This window comes from Triticum urartu, chromosome 7A (assembly GCF_056163025.1).
Source record: "Triticum urartu cultivar PI428250 chromosome 7A, HENAU_Tu73, whole genome shotgun sequence".
Taxonomy (NCBI): Eukaryota; Viridiplantae; Streptophyta; class Magnoliopsida; order Poales; family Poaceae; genus Triticum; species Triticum urartu.
In genome coordinates this window covers 466,684,647-466,707,882 of record NC_141879.1, presented here as the reverse complement: position 1 = coordinate 466,707,882, position 23,236 = coordinate 466,684,647, and positions in this window count along the sequence as shown.

Sequence of the window (23,236 nt, the reverse complement as noted above, 5' to 3'; positions counted from 1 at the left end):
GTAGACAATCTGCCGGCAATTACGAAATAGCAAAAGTAGAGCTCGATTGACTCAAGCTAGGGTGCTCCATAAATGCAAACAAAGACACGGATGGATAGAGCACCACAATGTTAACAAATCATCCTTACTGATCATCCTCAAAAGAGGCACGGGTCACTAGAAAACAACATGAACATATGGCATATTGGAAAAAACAGATCAAGGACTTAGTGAAATTTCTAAGTCCCTGAAATTAGCATTAACGAATGCACCACTTTGCAAGCTTGTGCTAGTCACCACACATGTCACAAAAATACATGGATAGCACCTCTGTAAAGATGACAAAGCATATAACGAAACACATGTAGAACTCAGGAGCATATCATGCACATATTAATTATGGCAAAAATGACAAATAGCTATTTGGTGCAGCAGATCTGACAATTAACACAAATAGCTCTCTTCCAACAGCATTTCTGGCATAAAGATGAGCTCAAATGAAAATGATTCAATGAGATGAAATGATGTGCTCTCTGAGTCGAACATTTTTATATGCTACACACGCAAAACGGAGCTACGGATGCAAAGTTATGATGTGATGAAGATGCCGGACTTGGCGCTCGCCGGAGTTGTCGTGGGGTTCGCCGGACGACGAGGGAGGCCCGAGAGGTGGCCGGATCAGCGGGGGCAGCGGCCGGAGCGACGAGGCGCGGCGCTCGACGACCGGGAGGAGGCGCGGCGGCCGCGGTCGACGACGCCGGCGATGGCGCGCGGCTGCTCCGTCGGAGGTGCGGCGGCTCGGGCGCCCGGAGCTGGGGAAGACGGGCGGCGGCGCGGTCGGGCGCCTCGGGCCCGGTCGGCGATGGGGAGGGCCGGCCTGGGGCCTTCGCGGGCCGCGGCGGGTGACGGCGAAGTGGGGCTCCCACTTGCCACGTGGTGGCGTGCGGTTGGACCGGGCGGAGCGGCGGACGTGTCCGGCCGCGCGGAGAGGAGCGGGACTAGGGTTTCGGGGAAGAAGACCCGTGAATTTCGGAGGGGGTTCTTTAAATAGGCATAGAGGGAGCGAGGAGAGTCCAAATGAGGTGCGGTTTTCGGCCACGCGATCGTGATCGAACGCTCTAGATGATGGAGAGGGTTTTTGTGGGTTTTGGGCCAAATTGGAGGGGTGTTGGGCTGCAACACACACGAGGCCTTCTTGGTCCCTCGGTTAACCGTTGGAGTATCAAACGAAGTCCAAATGGTACGAAACTTGACAGGCGGTCTACCGGTAGTAAACCAAGGACGCTTGGCAAGTCTCGGTCCAATCCGGAAACGTTTAACCCCCACACATGAAAATAAGGTAGAAAGGACCACGAGAGGAGATAGGAGCGCCGGAATGCAAAACGGACAACGGGGAAAATGCTCGGATGCATGAGACGAACACGTATGCAAATGCAATGCACATGATGACATGATATGAGATGCATGACAATGACAACAACACACGAAGACAAAAACCCGAACCCGAGGAAATAAAATAACTTAGCGCCAGAAACGGCAAGAGTTGGAATACATATAAGGTAAATTACATCCGGGGTGTTACAACACTCCACCACTACGAAAGGATCTCGTCCCGAGATCTAGGACTGGAAGAACGCCGGGTACTCAGAACGGAGGTGATCCTCACATTCCAGGTGGCTTCACGGTCAGAATGGTGTGACCACTTGACTTTGAGGAATTTGATTGACTTATTGCGAGTCTTGCGTTCAGTCTCTTCGAGAATAGCAATGGGGTGCTCACGATAAGAGAGATCTTCTTGGAGATCAATGTCTTCGAAGTTGCGGTCAGGAGTCTTGAAGCACTTGCGGAGCTGAGAGACATGGAACACGTCGTGCACATTTGAAAAGTTTGAAGGAAGCTCGAGTTGATAGGCGAGATCGCCTCTCTTGCTGACGATCATGAAAGGACCCACGTATCTAGGGGCAAGCTTCCCTTTGATACCGAAGTGACGAGTACCTTTCATTGGAGAGACGCGGAGGTAAACATGGTCTCCGATCTCAAAAGTCAAATCATGATGCTTACTATCATAGTAGCTCTTCTGGCGCGATTGCACTGCTTTGAGGTTATCTCGAATGACTTTGCACATTTCCTCTGCCTCTGTGATCAAGTCATTTCCAAGAAGTTGACGTTCACCGGTTTCTGACCAGTTAAGAGGAGTACGGCACTTCCTGCCATACAGAATTTCGAATGGGGCCTTGCCCGAACTTGCTTGAAAACTGTTGTTGTAGGAGAATTCGGCATATGGAAGACAATCTTCCCACTTCATACCGAAGGAGATAATGCAAGCCCTGAGCTTATATTCAAGAATCTGATTGACACGCTCGACTTGACCGCTAGTTTGAGGATGGAAAGCTGTGTTGAAGCGGATGTTGGTGCCCATGGCTTTCTGAAAAGAATCCCAAAACTAGGAGGTAAAGATGCTGCCACGGTCTGAAGAGATCACCTGTGGAATACCGTGCACCGAGACAATCCGATAGGTATAGAGCTCTGCCAATTGAGCTAAAGTGATAGACTCTTTGATAGGCAGAAAGTGAGCCACTTTAGTGAGTTTGTCGATGACAACGAATATAGCATCATTGCCACTCTTGGACTTTGGAAACCCAGTCACGAAGTCCATCTCAATGTGGTCAAACTTCCATTCTGGAATGGCAAGAGGTTGGAGGAGACCAGCTGGCCTTTGGTGTTCTGCCTTCACTCTTCTGCAGACATCACATTCATTCACGAACTTAGCAATCTCGCGCCGCATTCGAGTCCACCAATAAGCCTTCTTGAGGTCCTGATACATCTTCGTACTCCCAGGGTGGATGGAGAGGAGTGAATTGTGAGCCTCGTTCATGATAACTTTACGAAGGTCACCTTTGGGCACAACAATACGATCCTCGAAGAAGAGAGTATCCTTGTCATCAAGGCGGTAGCACTTGTACTTGGGTTAACTCTTGGCAATCCCAATCTTCACCTTCTTCACCATAGCATCAAGAAGTTGAGCCTCGCGAATCTGCTCTTCCAAGGTAGGAGAGACTTGAAGGTTGGCGAGGAAACCTTGAGGAACAACTTGCAGATTGAGTTTGCGGAAAGCTTCACAAAGCTCGGGTTGGTAAGGCTTGAGAATCAGACTGTTGCAGTAAGCCTTCCCTCTCAAAGCGTCAGCAATCACATTGGCCTTGCCTGGAGTACACTCGACTCGGATTATACTCTTGAATCATTTCGACCCAACGAGTCATGAGGTTGAGATTAGGCTGAGTGAAGATGTACTTGAGACTCTTGTGGTCAGTGAAAATGTCCACTTTTCTTCCCAATAAGAGATGTCTCCAAGTCACAAGAGCATGCACAACTGCCGCCAACTCGAGGTCATGAGTGGGGTAGTTCTTATCGTTGGGCTTCAACTGGCGAGAGGTATAAGCCACAACTTTCTTCTCTTGCATCAACACTGCACCAAGACCTTGGAGAGAGGCATCGCAGAAGACCTCGAACGGTTTGGATTCATCGGGAGGAGTCAGAACTGGAGCAGTGACCAATTTCTCTTTCAAAGTGTTGAAAGCGATGTCACATTCCGGAGACCAAACATACTTGACATGCTTCTGGAGAAGGTTTGAAAGAGGCTTCGCGATCTTTGAAAAGTTCTCAACGAACCTTCGACAGTAGCTTGCGAGACCGAGGAAGCTACGGAGCTGCTTCACGTTCTGAGGTGGTTCCCAATTCACAATTGCAGACAGCTTCTCAGGATTCACCGCTATGCCCTTGGCAGAGATGATATGCCCAAGATAGAGAACCTCATCGAGCCAAAACTTGCACTTTGAGAATTTGGCGTAGAACTGATGTTCCCTGAGCTTATCGAGCACCAAACGCAAGTGCTTGGCATGATCTTCCTTGTTCTTCGAAAAGACCAGAATGTCGTCGAGATAGACCAAAACAAAGTCATTTGTGTAGGCGTTGAAGATGAAGTTCATCATGCGAGAGAAAGTCAGAGGAGCGTTGACGAGGCCAAAAGACATGACAGTGTATTCATATGAGCCATAGCTTGTTCTGAAAGCCGTCTTGGGAATATCTTGCTCACGGATTCGAATCTGGTGATAACCCATACGGAGATCAAGCTTGGAGAATACTTGGGCACCTTTGAGTTGTTCGAACAGCTCGTTGATGTTGGGAAGTGGGTACTTGTTCTTGATAGTCTTCTTGTTCAATGGACGGTAGTCAACACAAAGTCGGTTCGTTCCATCCTTCTTCTTCACAAAAAGAACTCCACAACCCCACGGAGAAGAACTAGGTCGGATGAGACCCATTCGCTCTTGAATATCGAGTTGCTTCTTCATCTCCTTCAACTCTTTAGGTCCGAGCTTGTAAGGACGCCTGCAAACCGGTTCCGTGCCAGGCTCAAGATCGATGATGAATTCAACTGGTCGGTGCGGAGGCATTCCTGGAAGCTCTTCTGGAAAGACGTCTTGATATTCGCAAACGACTGGAATTTGAGAGATAGAATCCAGTTCACCCTTCTCATTGAGAGAAAACAGGCGGATGGTATTATCCCGAGCGGCAAAGACAATTACATCCTCAGAGAATGAGTCAATTGAATCTGCCTGGCTGCACAATCAAGCTGAGCCTTGTGCTTAGAAAGCCAGTCCATTCCAAGAATAAGATCAATATCCAAGTTACCAAGGACCATTGGAGAAGCCAGAAACTTAAAATCACCCATCATGATAGAAATATCCGGAATCTCGTAGTTTGTGAGCAAACATCTACCCGGAGAGACAACTACTAACGGTTTATGCAAAACTTGAGAAAATCACCCATGCTTAGATGCAAAAGGTCTCGAGATGAAACAATGTGATGCACCAGTGTCAAAAAGTACTTTTGCAGGAACATCGTTAACAGTAAGGTTACCCATGATGACATCTGACGAGTCCTCTGCTTGAGCTGCATTCACCATGTTGACCTTGGCGTACTTGGGGTTATGCTTGACCATAGCTGTACTTGCCGATCTAACAGGATGAGGAGGAGGGAGACGCCTCTGGTTGAAGCATTTGTTGGCATAGTGGCCCTTCTGTTGGCACTTGTTGCACGTGACCTCGGAAAGCGGACGGTGATACGGAGCACTCGATCTTGGAGCTTGAGATGAAGTCTTGTTCTGAAAGCCACGGTTGGGTGGGTGGGAAGATCCACTGCCACCTTTGCTCTTCTGCTGAAAAGGCTGACAGAACGGAGGAGGAGGAAGCCAATACTTCTACCGCTTAGCCACTTGAGTAGAGGAAGAAGGAGTAGCATCTCTGACTCGCTTCTTAGAAGCATCACACTTCAGTTGAGCAGCCTCTTGCTTCAATGCCATGTTGTAGAACTCATCGTACCTCCTGGGCTCAAAGAGAACGAGAGCTAGCTGGATTTTTCTTTGAGACCACCCCTGAACTGGTATATCATGCTCTTCTCGTCAGGGACGTCCTACTTAGCAAAGTGGGCGAGCTTCTGAAACATCTTGTTGTAGTCATAGACAGACATAGAGCCTTGCTTCAGGTTGCGGAATTCCTCATGCTTGCTTTCAACCACGCTCTGAGGAATATGATGAGCTTTGAAGTCTTGACGGAATTCATCCTAGGTAATCTCACGGCCTCCTCTGGAATCTTTGTACTGCTGAAACCATTCTGCAGCTTGGTCTTTGAGTTGGAAGGAAGCGAACTTGACAAAGTCCTCAGGCCTGACGTTACTGCACTCGAAATGCTTGTACAAGTCCACGAGCCAATCATCAGTGTCAGTTGCCTCAACACAATTGCTGAAAGTCTTTGGCTGGTTAGCAAGGAACTGGTTGAGTGTAGCAAAGTGATTCTGATTGTTGCCTTGGTTGCCTTGGTTCGCTTGGTTGCGCTCTTGAAGAATTTGCATGACCAACTGCGTGTTTGCATTGGTAGCGGCCATCACAACTTGCCATGCCTTCAGAGGTGGAGGTGGTGGTGGCGGATTAGGATTCAGAGTCGTGCGCGTTGGAGGAGCCATCCTGCACAGGTTGACATCCATTAGCACATTGATAGACAAAAATTGAAGCGGAATCCAACGGGTAGAAATTGCAACATAAAGTCTTCACATCCGAACAAAATGAATGAATGCATTCCAATAGAAATGGTCACATATCCATAAATTGATAAGCCACTTCGAATTTAGATAGAGGAATAAAATCAACAAGGTACGGAGCAAGAACGAATACTCAGTAAGGATCACCCAATCTCAAACCAAATATCCATGGAAGAAGAACTAGAGATACAAGAATTCCCACGTATGACACTCCCGAACCTTTCCGGTTATGCAATCAGGTGTTGGGGATACAGGGGAAGCATAATATCTAACCCAAATCTAGCAAATCCTACATCCAGCTGTATCCATCCTTCAACACATAACCGAGAAAAACTTCGGAAATCGTCTACCTCAACCTTCAAAAAGCATCCGTTATACAAGTTATGGCAATACTCCCGAACTCCCGCCCCAGTATTGGGTGGCGTCGAGGTTATCTCACCAACAACTGCATAAAAGAGATTTTCGATGTCGGCGAACTAAACTCAGGTATTCCAGAACTGCAATGATAAAATTGTGACGACAACACCTCGGAGCTCAACTCCCCGAGACACTGCCACAACCCCTAAATAACAGGAGGCACCAAGAACAATGTTCTGGTCACAAATCGATCGAAATGATTCCAAGATACCCGCGTGATCCTAAATTTTTTTTTGTGAAATTTGAGAAGAGAAGAGTCAAAACTCTACGTCAGGATGCCTTACCAGAGCGATGAGGGGAATGGGGAGTAAAAAGAATTCCTAAACTCTCCGATATATAATTCCTAAATGACTCAAAACATTTTCTAGACTCAACTCGTCCGCTAATTCGATCAAGCAGTGGGTTCTCCTAAGGTTGGGGAAGGCTCTGATTACCAACTTGCAACGCCCTCGATGCGGCTATATCTCCTACGTGTCGAAGCACGACTTAGAGGCATAACAGCATTGAAAGCAATGTCGCAAGTAAGGTAATCTTCACAACAACCCATGTAAATAGATAATAAGGGGAAAGGTACATAGTTGGCTTACACTCGCCACGTCACACAAAGTACATAAATAGCATTACATCATCCAATACACTCATGGTCCGACTACGGTAACAAAATAAAAGATCAACCCCAACATGCGACATGGTCCCGATCGCCCCAACTAGGCACCACTACTGATCATCAGGGAAAGCCACATATTAAGGGCGTGAGTCTTCGTCGAACTCCCACTTGAGCTGAAGCGCATCATCTGGAACAGAGTCATCGGGCCCTGCATCTGGTTTGGAAGTAATCTGTGAGCCACAGGGACTCAGCAATCTCGCACCCTCGTGATCAAAACTATTTAAGCTTATAGGAAAGGCAAGGTAATATGTGGATCTGCAGCAAGCGACTAGCATATTTGGTGGCTAACCTGTTCGCAAATGAGAGAGAGAAGAGAAGGCAAAGCACGAACGAAGAACTATGCAACAACCTACGCAAACATTACTCCAACACCGTGTTCACTTCCCGGACTCAACCGAGAAGAGACCATCACGGTAACGCACACAGTTGATTCATTTTAATTAGTTAAGGTTCAAGTTATCTACGACCGGACATTAACAAATTCCCATCTGCCCATAACCGCGGGCACGGCTTTCAAAAGTTCAAATCCTTGCAAGGGAGTCCCAACTTAGCCCATGACAAGCTCTCACGGTCAACGAAGGATATACCTTCTCCCGAGACATTCCGATCAGACTCGGCATCCTGGTTCTACAAGACAACTTCGACACGTTAAAACAAATCCTGCAACACCGCCTGAATGTGCCGAAAAATCCCGATAGGAGCTGCACATATCTCGTTCTCAGGGCACACTCAGATTGTCTAAACTTCCAGTAGGCCAGCCCAGAGTTGCCCCTGGTGGCCACCGGCGGCTGATGAGGTGGACCAACACTCAGAGGAGCACTGGCCCGGGGGGGTTTAAATAAGATGACCCTTGGGCTCTGGAAACCCAAGGGAAAAAAGCTAGGTGGCAAATGGTACAACCAAGGTTGGGCACTGCTGGAGGAGTTTTATTCAAGGCGAACTGTCAAGGGGTTCCCATTATTACCCAACCGCGTAAGGAACGCAAAATCCGGGAACATAACACCGATATGACGGAAACTAGGGCGGCAAGAGTGGAACAAAACACTAGGCAGAAGGCCGAGCCTTCCACCCTTTACCAAGTATATAGATGCATTAAGATAACAAGATAATATAGTGATATCCCAACAATAAAACAATGTTCCAACAAGGAACGATCTCCAATCTTCACCTGAAACTAGCAACGCTATAAGAGGGGCTGAGCAAAGCGGTAACATAGCCAATCAACGGTTTGCTAGGACATGGTGGGTTAGAGGTTTGACATGGCAATTTTGGAGGCATGGTAAGCAAGTGGTAGGCATCGTAGCATAGGCATAGCAAAAGAGCGAGCATCTAGCAAAGAAAAGATAGAAGAGATTTGGAGGGTATGATCATCTTGCCTGCAAAGTTGTCAGAGTTGACTGGATCCTCGAAAGCAAACTCAACGGGCGACTCGTTAGCGAACTCGTCTCCCGGCTCTACCCAAACAAGATAAACAAGCAAAAGGAACACAATCAACCGCGTGCAAAGCTCAAACAACATGATGCAAACATGGTATGCTATGCGGGATGTGATATGTGATGCATACGCAAGATTTGATAAGGAATGATTGAACCTGGCCTCAACCTGGAAATCCAAGTATGACACTGGAAAGGTGAGGTGATTTCGGTTGAAATCGATATAAAGATCACCGAAATCGGATGCACGGTTTGGAAATGGCAAGCAAAACAAATATGGCACCGGTCTGCGATAAACAGTAACTAGCCATCTAAATGCAACAAGATAATTATGCTACAGCACTCAAACATGACAACAAAATACATGGAAGGGATCCAGTCATAATGCTTGACAAAAGATGAACACTGAGCTATAGCCAATTCATCCATTAACAGGTTCAAACAAGCATGGCAAAAGTGCAACTGGTAAACGTGTTTCAGACTTGGTGAAATTAACACAAGCCTGGAATTTCAGATCAGGTAGCCCACTTTGGAGCATGAAAACTATGTTCTACAGGAACTTAACATGGCAAAGCAAGGGATGGCATGGAGCTACTCAAAGAGCTTAACAAAAGTCCCTTAGTGACCTTGAGCCAAAAGGGATCAGAAAATACAATTGCAAGCATGTGAACATGGCAAAAACATAATCAGGTTACAGACTTAGTGAAAAAACTGGAACATGCAAATATGTTAACGAGTAGGCATGTTTACGAGCTCGATGCACTCACTACAGAGCAAGGCATGAAAATCTAAGAATACACCCATCAAGAATACACATTTTATAAGCTATACATGGCAGGAACAACAACATATCATGCACGGATCAACAACAACACCCTCGGAAAAATCGCTAACAAGTAGACAATCTGCCAGGAATTACGAAATAGCAAAAGTAGAGCTCGATTGACTCACGCTAGGTTGCTCCATAAATGCAAACAAAGAAACGGATGGATAGAGTACCACAATGTTAACAAATCATCCTTACTGATCATCCTCAAAAGAGGCACGGATCACTAGGAAACAACATGAACATATGGCATATTGGAAAAAACAGATCAAGGACTTAGTGAAATTTCTAAGTCCCTGAAATCAGCATTAACGGATGCACCACTTTGCAAGCTTGTGCTAGTCACCACACATGTCACAAAAATATATGGATAGCACCTCTGTAAAGATGAAAAAGCATACAACAAAACACATGTAGAAATCAGGAGCATATCATGCACATATTAATCATGGCAAAAATGACAAATAGCTATTTGGTGCAGCAGATCTGACAATTAACTCAAATAGCTCTCTTCCAACAGCATTTCGGGCATCAAGATGAGCTCAAATGAAAATGATGCAATGGGATGAAATGATGTGCTCTCTGAGTCGAATATTTTGATATGCTACACGCGCAAATCGGAGCTACGGATGCAAAGTTACGATGTGATGAAGATGCCTAAATAATTAGGGTTTCAGGGAGAAAGTCAACCCCAGATCTAGATCTGCGATTACAGTAGCAGTGCACATACTTCGAGGTTCGCCGGACTTGCCGGGGACGTCGCCGGACTTGGCGCTCGCCGAAGTTGTCGTGGGGTTCGCCGGACGACAAGGGAGGCCGGAGAGGTGGTCGGATCGACGGGGGCGGCGGCTGGAGCGAGGAGGCGCAGCGCTCGATGGCCGGGAGGAGGCGCGGCGGCCGCGGTCGACGACGCCGGCGATGGCGCGCGGCGGCTCCGGCGGAGATGCGGCGGCTCGGGCGCCCAGAGCTGGGGAAGACGGGCGGCGGCGCGGTCGGGCGCCTCGGGCCCGGTCGGCGATGGGGAGGGCCGGCCTCGGGCCTTCGCGGGCCGCGGCGGGCGACAGTGAAGTGGGGCTCCCACTTGCCACGTGGCGGCGTGCGGTTGGACTGGCCGGAGCGGCGGACGTGTCCGGCCGCGCGGAGAGGAGCGGGACTAGGGTTTCGGGGAAGAAGACCCGTGAATTTCGGAGGGGGTTCTTTAAATAGGCATAGAGGGAGCTAGGAGAGTCCAAGTGAGGTGCGGTTTTCGGCCACGCGATCGTGATCGAACGCTCTAGATGATGGAGACGGTTTTGGTGGGTTTTGGGCCAAATTGGAGGGGTGTTGGGCTGCAACACACACGAGGCCTTCTCGGTCCCTTGGTTAACCGTTGGAGTATCAAACGAAGTCCAAATGGTACGAAACTTGACAGGCGGTCTACCGGTAGTAAACCAAGGCTGCTTGGCAAGTCTCGGTCCAATCTGGAAACGTTTAACCCCCACACACGAAAAGAAGGTAGAAAGGACCACCGGAGGAGATAGGAGCGCCGGAATGCAAAACGGACAACGGGGAAAATGCTTGGATGAATGAGACGAACACGTCATTGGTGCATGCAATAAAAAATTACCCTCTAAATATGTGTGATCTATTAATGTGGAGAAAATAAGCTTTATACGATCTTGTGATGTGGAAGAAATAAAAGCGACAGACTGCTTAATAAAGGTCCATATCACAAGTGGCAATATAAAGTGACATTCTTTTGCATTAAGATTTTGTGCATCCAACCATAAAAGCGCATGACAACCTCTGCTTCCCTCTGCGAAGGGCCAATATTTTACTTTTATCTTCTACCCTTATGCAAGAGTCATGCCTTTCCTTTTTACATTTTATCCTTTGGGAAGCACATTGTGTTGGAAAGATCCTGATATATAGTTTCACGTCACCCTCTCACACAATGAAAAAAATCTGAACGGATCAGAACTTTCCATGCTGGTGCAAGTTATTTTTAGTAATGTCTTTATGTGGAAGAATCAATCACAATCAATCTCTAAAGATCAAATCTACATTAATTAACCTTGATTCAAATCGCTCAATCACATTAAATAGGAAACACATATTTAAACCAATTTTATTTGTCAATAAGATCAATTTTCGATAGTATTTGGTAACTTTTATATATGGAAATGAATAATTCATGATCAATCTTTTAATTAATTTGTGAAGACCAAATCTTCTCTACGCGCGTCTCGCGATCGATATTACACTCCCTCACACGATTCCTTCGTTAAAAAAAGACATGACCCACGCCCGGTCTTATCCTGATCCTCTCACCCACAATCTCTCCTCTCATGCGAGGCTGTGACGCACGAACCGACATCCAATGCCCGATCTTCCCCAACCCTCTCATATCACTCTCGATCCCGTATCTCTCACTTGCCGCTGCCGCCTGTGCTCACCTTCCATCACCCACACTGATCTGCACAAAAGATGTACGATGGCAGTGTCTGAGCCCCCATCACCGTCGAGGCAAGACTGGCGGGCCATGCTCCAATACGAAGGTGGCGGCATGGCAACGGCGTCAACCAAGCTCCTTCCTTCGCTGGATCATAGATCCTGGGTTCACTACGGCGACGGGGACATCATCGGCTTCAAAGTCCCATGAAGGCCAAGAAGAGCGATGACAACTACAACCCGATGTTGCCTTCAGTTGCTGGCCTTCTCCAAGGACCTGCTGCAGCGAGGTGAGCCGACGGCGCAATGGGCGACGCTCACGCCGTCCAGCGCCGTGGTGCAACTGCAGGGGCCGGGAATCTTGCGGCCATGAAGCGTTCACCCTGATCGATGCCGCGGGGCGCGTCCACGGCCCTGCTCGCCCTCCTCCTCGCTATCGCTGCTGGCCCCTATTCGCGCATCTCACGCGGAGAGATCGTAGATCACTATGGATACTCGTGGGCTGCCTCTGTCGTCGTCATCTGGATCCGTGACCTTGATGATCGACCCCTCACCTTCCTCCTCCACCCATGTGGCTGCTCCGCCGGTCTCGGAGATGGTAGTTCTGCTTATGCGGCTAAAGCAGCGGCGATCAAGAAGGTGTCCTCGAAGGAGGGGACCCTCGACAACGAGTTCCTCGGTCGCAAGAGCTCCAAAATGTGTCGCATCTTCCACAAGGAGAGGCCCTTCGAAAAGGACTACAACAACAATGAGGCAGGGAATGGCGGCGAGGAGACTAGCGCGGTAAGGGTCGCTGCTCTTCCTATACCGTGGCCATGTATACGGCTACAGCACAACCACTGAGCTTTGGTTCAAGAGGTGTGACTTGAGGGTCGTTGATGCTTGTTGGTTGATTTGTTGTGGTAGATTTTGAGATTATTAGACGTTTGGGAGTTCCGTTTCTACCATGGCTATGATCATTCTCGGAGAATACTATTGATGGTAGTATAATCAACATGCAAATTGGAGGATCAGTTATGGCATTCATTTATAGGAAATAAAAATCCTAAGATGGCAGTGCGACTCCTCTTTATTTTGTGTCTAATTTACAGAAGTATTTATTTGATCAGAGGTTTTGTATTGTTGTAAGAATCATTATCCATAATAGAAAGCTAAAGCACACTGCTATCATGTGTATATGACTAAACCTTGATGTTACAGAAATATCTTAAAACGTATACATTACATACTACACACAATGAGAAAAGATTATAATTATGAAATTGGCATTATATGTTCTAAGATATTTTTTGATATGGGTGGTGCTTTTAGACAAAATCACAACAAAGTACATGGGGAAATTGAGTGAGAGGCTATTCCTATTGGCATGCCTTCGAAAGTTTGACCGCAAAGAAGACGAGTTGGAGCTTCTCAGCTGCACATTTTGGGAGGAGCTACACATGAATCCAGAGCAGTATCCTTTCAAGACTTACATAGCTAGAGCCATCACTGAGGTGTGTGGATTTCTTTTACAGATCATAGCTTATGTTCCATCGATTCTTGGAGGTGATAACAGATAATTTATGTGCTACACTGCTACTTGTGTGATCCAGAGACTATCAACTGGTTACTTTTTTTGAACGGAATACAGTTGAACTTAGTTTGAGCTCTCATGTTGATGGTCTACCTTCAACTCATATGTAAGGCAGACTAAAATTATTTCTTAACATGAAGATATAAATGTCCAACGCCGAGTATATTTTTCGTAAAGGTAGGTGTTGTAGCAAGTGTTGTCAGAAGTACTTGAGTCCATTGATATAAAGAAGATTCTTAATTGAGTGAACTCTGAGAAAGTGCATTTGCTTTTGCAGCACTAAATTCACTCCGATTAATTATCCAACACATATAACTTCTTTAGAGAACATCAGGTGGAGAAGAAATAACAACTAATTGCAACTTTTTGTATAATATTGGTGAACTACCGGGTTCATCGTGGCTACATGATAATATTCTAAAGGAATATTTACACAACAAAGAAGGATTAATGGTTGAAAATGATATACGAGAATAATGAGAATAACCTATCTACATTTTGGGACATCATGGATACATGCCCATCGTATTTATGGATTCTCCCTAGTTGAATTTTTTTGTTTTCTTGGGGTTGATTTATATTTTTTTGTATCAATTGACATGCATGCACTACCAACTGTCTCACCTAAACCCAGTTCTGACCGAACTATGGATTTGTAAGTAATATTGTTTGGTTGATCTTAATAATTTCATCTCTACCCGCTAATGAGTATGTTCTACCATTCATGTTCTTATGACTTGCAACTTCATCCTTGAGGAGGGCGGTGAGGTGTTGGTCCGACGACGACCACGTGTTGATGCATCTCCTACTGATGATGATCTGTGGTCTTTAAAACCAAACATCAGGTCATTCCTCTCCCTGGACCTAAGACTATCATGGAGGAGGTAGCAAGAGGCTTAATAAACGCAAGAAAATGGAACCAATTCGATGAGCTTAGGACTTAGGAGCAATGTGTCATGGGCAGTGGAGCTTTGCCATACTATAGAACAAAGAGCAGAGACAAGAAGAGAGGTTGAATATGTGTGCGGTAATATATACTTAGTACAGAAAATATTTCTACTAGAGAATGTATTTTTTCAAGAATCACCCTTTGTACTTTTGAATACTGTTTTTTGTCTTGCAAGGTTGTTTTAGACTTAAAGTATTAGATTTCTAAATATTTATACATTTTGTACCCGTTGCAACATGATACGTCTCCGTCGTATCTACCTTTCCAAACACTTTGCCCTTGTTTTTGACTCTAACTTGCATGATTTGAATGGAACTAACCCAGACTGACGCTGTTTTCAGCAGAATTGCCATGGTGTTATTTTTGTGCAAAAATAAAAGTTCTCAGAATGACCTGAAAATTAACGGAGCATTATTTTGGAATATATAATAAATAATGGAAGAAATATCCACATCAGGGGGGCTCCCACCTGTCCACGAGGCTGGGGGGCGCACCCTACCCACCTGGGTGCGCCCCTACCTCGTGGGCCCCCTGCCGCTCCACCGACCTCAACCTGGACTCCATATATTTACTTTCGGGGAGAAAAAACCGAGGGAGAAAGACTCATCGCGTTTTACGATACGGAGCCGCCGCCAAGCCCTAAACTCTCTCGGGAGGGCTGATTTGGAGTCCGTTCGGGGCTCCGGAGAGGGGAATCCGTCGCCATCGTCATTATCAACCTTCCTCCATCACCAATTTCATGATGCTCACTGCCGTGCGTGAGTAATTCCATCGTAGGCTTGCTGGACGGTGATGGGTTGGATGAGATTTATCATGTAATCGAGTTAGTTTTGTTAGGGTTTGACACCTAGTATCCACTATGTTCCGAGATTGATGTTCCTATGACTTTGCTATGCTTAATGCCTGTCACTAGGGCCCGAGTGCCATGATTTCAGATCTAAACCTATTATGTTTTCATCAATATATGAGAGTTCTTGATCCTATCTTGCAAGTCTATAGTCACCTATTATGTGTTATGATCCGTTAACCCCGAAGTGACAATAATCGGGGTACTTACTGGTGATGACCGTAGTTTGAGGAGTTCATGTATTCACTATGTGTTAATGCTTTGTTCTGGCACTCTATTAAAAGGAGCCTTAATATCCCTTAGTTTCCAATAGGACCCCGCTGCCACGGGAGGGTAGGACAAACGATGTCATGCAAGTTCTTTTCCATAAGCACGTATGACTATATTCGGAATACATGCCTACATTACATTGATGAACTAGAGCTAGTTCTGTGTCACCCTAGGTTATGATTGTTACATGATGAACTACATCCGGCATAATTCTCCATCACCGATCCATTGCTTACGAGCTTTCCATATATTGTTCTTCGCTTATTTACTTTTCTGTTGCTATTGTTATCATCACTACAAAATACCAAAAATATTACTTTTGCTACCGTTACCTTTTGCTATCGTTACCACTACTATCATATTACTTTGCTACTAAATACTTTGTTGCAGATATTAAGTTATCCAGGTGTGGTTGAATTGACAACTCAGCAGCTAGTACTTGAGAATATTCTTTGGCTTCCCTTGTGTTGAATCAATAAATTTGGGTTGAATACTCTACCCTCGAAAACTGTTGTGTTCCCCTGTACTTGTGGGTTATCAAGACTATATTCCGACGCCGTTCCCGGGGAGCATAGCTCTATTCTTTGAGTCCCTTGGGATTTATATCTGCTTATCATTATGAAGAACTTGAAAGATGCCAAAACAAAATTTATCCCTCAACTACGAGCGGAGGTAAGGAACTGCCATCTAGCTCTGGACTTGATTCACCTTCTATTTTGAGTAAGCTTGCGACACCTAAACCTGCTTCTGCTGTTAATTCCGAAATGTCGCATGTTATTGATGATGCCACTTCTGCTATGCATGATACTTATGATGAAACTACTTCTATGTTTGATACTACTGTGCCACTTGGTGAATTTCTTGATGAACAACTTGCTAGGGCTAGAGAGAATAAAATTATTAAAAATGATAATATTGATGAAAGTGATGATGAAGACTCTCCCCCTAGATATGAATTGCCTGTTGTGCCTGAGGGCTATGTTATGGATGAAGAAACTGCTAGAGATTTTCTTGCTTGCAATGATAGGAGTGATCTTAAGAAATTATTAACTAAGCTGAAACAAAAATACTTTGAATGCTAGAATGAAATATGATCCTGCTTATGCTACTTCACATATCTTTGTTACTGATAAGGATTATGATTTCTCTGTTGATCCTGAGATAATTACTTTAGTTGAATCTGATCCTTTCTATGGCTATGAATCTGAAACTGTTGTGGCACATCTTACTAAATTAAATGATATAGCTACCATGTTCACTAATGATGAGAAAACTCGCTACTATTTTATTCTTAAGATATTTCCGTTCTCATTAAAGGGTGATGCTAAGATATGGTTTAATTCTCTTGATCCTGGTTGTGTGCGTAGTCCCCAGGAAATGATTTATTACTTCTCTGCTAAATATTTCCCTACTCATAAGAAACAAGCTGCTTTAAGGGAAATATATAATTTTGTGCAAATTGAAGAAGAGAGTCTCCCACAAGCTTGGGGGAGGCTTCTCCAATTACTTAATGCTTTTCCTGATCATCCTCTTAAGAAAAATGAAATACTTGATATCTTTTGTAATGGACTAACAGATTCTTCCAGAGACCACCTGTATAGTTGTGTTGGTTGTGTTTTCAGGGAAAGAACACCAGATGAAGCTGAAATTATATTGAATAATATGATGACTAATGAAAATAATTGGACACTTCCTGATCCAATTCATGATCCAATTCCTGAACCAACTCCTAGGCCAACTCCGAAGAAAAGGGGTATTCTATTTCTCAGTCCTGAAGATATGCAATAGGCAAAGAAATCTATTAAGGAAAAAGTTATAGAAGCTGAGATGTTAAGAATTTACCTCCTATTGAAGAAATACATTGTCTTAATTTACCGCCTGTTGAAGAAATACGTGGTCTTAATCCATCACCTATTGAAGAAATACATGGTCTTAATTTACCGCCTGTTGAAGAAATACATGGTCTTAATTTACTGCCTATTGAAGAAATACATGGTCTTGATAACGCGACACATGTAGTAAAGGTAAATTCTCTCTATTGATATGATAAAGCTGAAATCTCATTTACTAAGTTTGCTAGCCCATGCTTGGATGAGTTTGATGAATTTATGGTTAAGCAAGAAAACTTCAATGCTTATTTTGGTAGAGAATTAAAACGCAATGCTGATATGCTTGAACACTTGGGTGATTATATGGCTAATGTTAAAGGTGAACTTAAACTTATTAGTAAACATGCTTCTATGGTTACCACTCAAGTAGAACAAGTACTTAAAGCTCAGAATGATTTGCTCAATGATTTAAATAGTAAGAAAAATGATAATGCTGTTAGAGTTATGACTAGAGGTGGTAAAATGACTCAGGAACCTTTGTATCATGAGGGCCATCCTAAGAGAATTGAGCAAGATTCTCATAGAAATATTATTGATGCACCTAGTCCTTCTAAGAGGAAGAAAAAGAAAAATGATAGGACTTTGCATGCCTCTAGTGAACCTGTTGTAGACACACCTGAGAATCCCAATGATATTTCCATTTCTGATGCTGAAACACAATCTAGTAATGAACATGAACCTAGTGATAATGTTAATAATGATGTTCATGTTGATGCTCAACCTAGTAATGATAACGATGCAGAGATTGAACCTGCTGTTGATCTTGATAACCCACAATCAAAGAATCAATGTTATGATAAGAGAGACTTTGTTGCTAGGAAGCATGGTAAAGAAAGAGAACCATGGGTTCAGAAACCCATGCCTTTTCCTCCCAAACCATCCAAGAAAAAGGATGATGAGGATTTTGAGCGCTTTGCTGAAATGATTAGACCTATCTTCTTGCGTATGCGTTTGACTGATATGCTCAAAAGGAATCCTTATGCTAAGTATATGAAAGAAATTGTTACAAATAAAAGAAAGATACCGGAAGCTGAAATTTCCACCATGCTTGCTAATTATACTCTTAAAGGTGTAATACCTAAGAAATTAGGAGATCCCGGAGTACGAACTATACCATGATCCATTAAAAGAAACTATGTTAAAACTGCTTTACGTGATCTTGGGGCCGGTGTTAGTGTTATGACTCTCTCTTTATATCGTAGACTTGATTTGAATAAGTTGACACCTACTGAAATATCTTTGCAAATGGCTGATAAATCAACTGCTATACCTGTCGGTATTTGTGAGGATGTGCCTGTTGTGGTTGCAAACGTTACCATTTTAACGGACTTTGTTATTCTTGATATTCCCGAGGACGATAGTATGTCTATTATTCTTGGAAGACACTTTTTGAATACTGCAGGGGCTGTTATTGACTACACCAAAGGCAATGTCACTTTTCATGTTAATGGCAATGAGCATACGGTACACTTTACGAGGAAATAACCTCAAGTTCATAGTATAAACTCTATTGGAAAAATTCCATCGATTATTTTTGGAGGTTTTGAATTTCCTCTTCCTACTGTCAAGAAGAAATATGATATTCTTATTGTTGGGGATGTGCATATGCCCATTGAGGTAACCTAGTGTTATTCGAAAATTCTCCGGTTCCATGTTATTCAGAATGAGTTTGTTAACAAGACCTAATCACCCTTGTCAGTGGATTCCTTTTGATGAGCATGAGATGGATGAATTTAGAAACCACAACTCTCTGTACCCTCTTTTTACTTTCTGTTATTTATATTAAATAAAGCAAAAATAGTAATTTCTATCTGTTTTCTGAATTATCAATGCAATAAAAAATACCCCGAAAATAAAAGTTCTCCAAATGCCCTGAAAATTAAATATGATTTTTTCTTGAATATTTGAGAATATCTGATACTGAGAGCACAGCAGGGGGAGCAAGCACCTGGCCACGAGGGTGGAGGGGGCGCCCTACCCCCCTGGGCGCGCACCCTGCCTCGTGGGCCCACACTGGCTCCCCTCCACTTATTCCAGCTACCACACACTCCTTCTTCCTCCCACAAAAATCACTAACCAGCTCAAACCAGAGTCCAAGCTCATTTTTCTGCCATTTTCGATCTCCTTGCTCAAAGCACGTCTCACAAAACTGCTTTGGGGGATTGTTCCTTGGTATGTGACTCCTCCAATGTTCCAATTAGTTTTGTTCTAGTCCTTTATTCATTGCATATTTTTGCTTCTTACGTGACCCTGTTCTTGAGCTTGCATGTCAAATTTATGTGGTCAAAAGTAGTTTTGATGCATGATATTGCCTCTAGGCACTTGTAGGAGTAGTTGCTATAGTTTGGTTCACTTTTATTCTGAAGTTACTAAAAATTTCAGAAATTTACAGAAAAAGATGAAGAGATTCTTGAGGGGCTCATCGAGCCGAAGCTCGAAGGATAAGCAAAGTGAGGAGGATAAGAGGCCCAAGTATAATCTCCCTCGTACCGCGGAAGTTCGGCCGTGTGAATGGCCTTGTGATAATTTCTTGTGAGCAGCCATGATTTATGATGATTTCTATGAATTGGCTGAGAATGCGGGCCTCAACGGCTTCCTCCACGACCAATGCGAACAGTATCTCTTACTCAGCAATATCTTTGTGCAAATCTTTCATTTCCATGCTAGGAGATCATCACCTACGGTTGAATTTTATTTATATGATGAGCATAAGGAGATGTCAGTTCAAGATTTCTATCGGGTTTGTTTGATCCCTTTCGAGGGCAGTTTAGAGGAACCACATCGTGATGATGTGGATGGTTTTATTGACACCATTACCGTAGGGGAAACGAGGAAGGTTTCCGATGCATGAATTACTAGCATACACTTTCCTCTTCTATGCTACTTTGCTATATTTGCTAGTAGATGTTTAGTTGGGCGCATAAACTGTGGAAACCTGAGTGCCCCTATTATTGTTATTTTGTGCCATGCCTTATTTCGTGATGACACATTCAGTATGGGCGCTATTATTGCAAAGCGGTTAAATCTTAACCGTACTAAGGGCCCCGTCCTTGGAGGCATCTTCGCCTCGCGCCTCGCTGCACATTTTAACATACCTATTAGGCATTATGAGAAAGAAGAAAAATTGCTGCCTCCTGTTTATTTAGATTATAAGAGTATGGTAGCACATGATTTTATTGTTAAGAATAGGGAAAAGGAGCTTAAGTACAAATTAATATTTGGTAAAAATCATCCTGAGACTATTACCTTGCCTGCTCCTTCCTTGTTTGATTTATCTGCAGGCAAGTACCTTGTTCTGTTGGAGGCAATTCACGCCTACCGGAACCCTACATCAGCTACAGAGGCAGAGCCGGAACCACAATTTGATCCTCCATGACAGTCTGATTATCAGTGGGATCTGGAGGTGATTGCCAACCAGTGGCAATTGAGGCTTCTTCATAGTACGACCCCAACTATTACTTTGGATATCCGCCAGGCCAGCCGTGGCCATAGACCAACGTAGTTCAAAAGCCTAAGCTTGGGGGAGTACGTATTTCTCACCGACATTACATTTATATTCACACACTCATGCTAAGTTGTCGGTGCTCATACTTTTTCATTGTATCATCCATGCTAGTTTATTTTCCCTTTTTTTGATTTCTTCTTGTGTGGTTAATAAACCTTAAGAAAAACAAAAAATTAGTTGTAGCTTTCAATTAGTTTACTTTCCATGCTGGTAGTAGTAATTAAAAAGAAAACCCAACAAGATTTATTGTTCTTCTTTTGCTTGTTGGGAGCTTTCCCATGTAAATAGTTTTATTTATTTTCTTTTCTTTTCTTTGGGGGTCGATAGGAGAAGACCATAATGAAAATGTTAAAGTGGCTCTTATGCATTATTGTTGATCTAACAAAGAGCCCATATTACCTTGTCTTCTCTCTTGAATTGAAAGCTTGCAGATTCCAGCTTAGTCCAATGCACGTGCACTATTATTATTATCCACATTATTCGATCGTGAAAGTGAAAGGCAATAATGATGATTATATGATGAACTTATTGAGATGAGAAAAGCTGGTATGAACTCGACCTCTCTTGTTTTTGTAAATATGATTAGTTCATCGTTCCTGATTTAGCCTATTAGGAATAAACATGTTTGCAATGACAATTAGAGATTATAGTTGCTTATTCCATGCTTAATTAGCTAGGAGCTTATAATGGTTTACCTTGCGTGCCAACATGCTATTAAAATAGTTGTGATGTGGTATGATAGGGTGGTATGCTCTTTTGAACGATTCGAGTGGCTTGACTTGGCACATGTTCATGCATGTAGTTGAAACAAAATCAACATAGCCTCTAAGATATTTATGTTCATGGTGCATTATATCCTACTCATGCTTGCATTCAGTGTTGATTAATTTTAATGCATGTTCTTGACTGTTGTCGCTCTCTAGCTAGTCGCTTCCCAGTCTTTCGCTAGCCTTCACCTGTTGTGACACCCCGAGACCGATGCGCCAGGTGTCTTTCAGTTATTCGCTGTTTGTTGCCATGTCTTTCACTTGCGTGTTGCATCTTGCCATGTCATCATGTGCATTGCATCATCATGTTTTCAAAACTTGCTTTCGTACGGGTCTCCCAGTTCTCTCCGTTGTCAGTTCTGAGCCCAGACACACTTGCACACGCCCATGGCACGTCCGAAATATTATTTTATAAGTGGCCCGAAAATGTTCTCGGAATGCGTTGAAAGTTGGCATGCGGTGTTGTTATAGTGTAGGTAGACTGCCTGTCATGTTTCGTCGCATTCGGAGCTCATTTGGTAGCCCAACCGTTAAACATATAGCGACATTAAAGCCGGTCATACGTCGGACGTTTCGGTCTCTGGAAATTGCTGTCGGGCCTCTGTTCTTCCCTCTCTTCTCAGCCCAATCCCCTCTACACAGCCCACTAGGTCGAACCTAACCCCCCTCCGCTCCGGACCGTCCGATGGCGATCGAACGACTCCGAAACAGAGAATAACCCCTAACCCTAGCCCCAATTCTATACATAGACGCTTCCCCTGCCATTTTTGGCCTCCTACCTACCCCCTTCTCAATTTCCGCACCACCAGCCACCTTCCTGCCATTTTGGCCTCCTACCTACCCCCTCCTCAATTTCCGCACCGCCAGCCACCTCCTACCAACAGCCGCCGCCCCCTCCTCGGAATCCGTGCCCGGCCAGCCCTCCGCCGCCAAGTGGCACGCCACCACTTGCCGCGCCGCCGCAGCTGACACCCCGCAGCCAACCAGGGCCGGCCACCTGTCCCCTTCCTTCCTCCAGCCACCGCGGCCCGCAGAGCTCGCGCCAGGCCCGCTCGGGCCCTGATCTGGGCTCCGAAGCCCGAACCACGCCGCCCCTGCGCCCCGAGCTCCAGATCGGGACCGGAGTTCCGACCTCGTCATAGATGAGTGGCCGCCGCCCTGTTCCTCTCCTCCTCCCTCTGGTTCTCCCTATTCTTCCCCTCTCACGATCCTTTTATCTCTCCCAGGAAGCCCTGCCGCTGCATGGGGTCGCCACCATAATCCTATAGGCCCGCTGGCACCCACGCCACATCGTCGGCGGTCGTTCCCGCCGTCCCCGTGCCAGATCCATTGAGCCGCCGCCTAGATTCGCCGCCCCCGCATCCATCCCCATCGTCTGCCGGACCGCCCCACCGCCGAAGCGCCACCCCGCCACCGGTCGTCGTCGCTCCTACCTGCTCACGCGAGTGCATGCGAGCGCACACACGCCTCCCGCGTGTGGGCCGAGGCCCACCGCTCGCGTTGACCGCGCATCAGGCCCAGTGCCAGGCCTCCTCTAATTCCGACCGGGCCTCGGGTCATGGTGAGCAGCACCCGAGCCCCCTGCACTGTT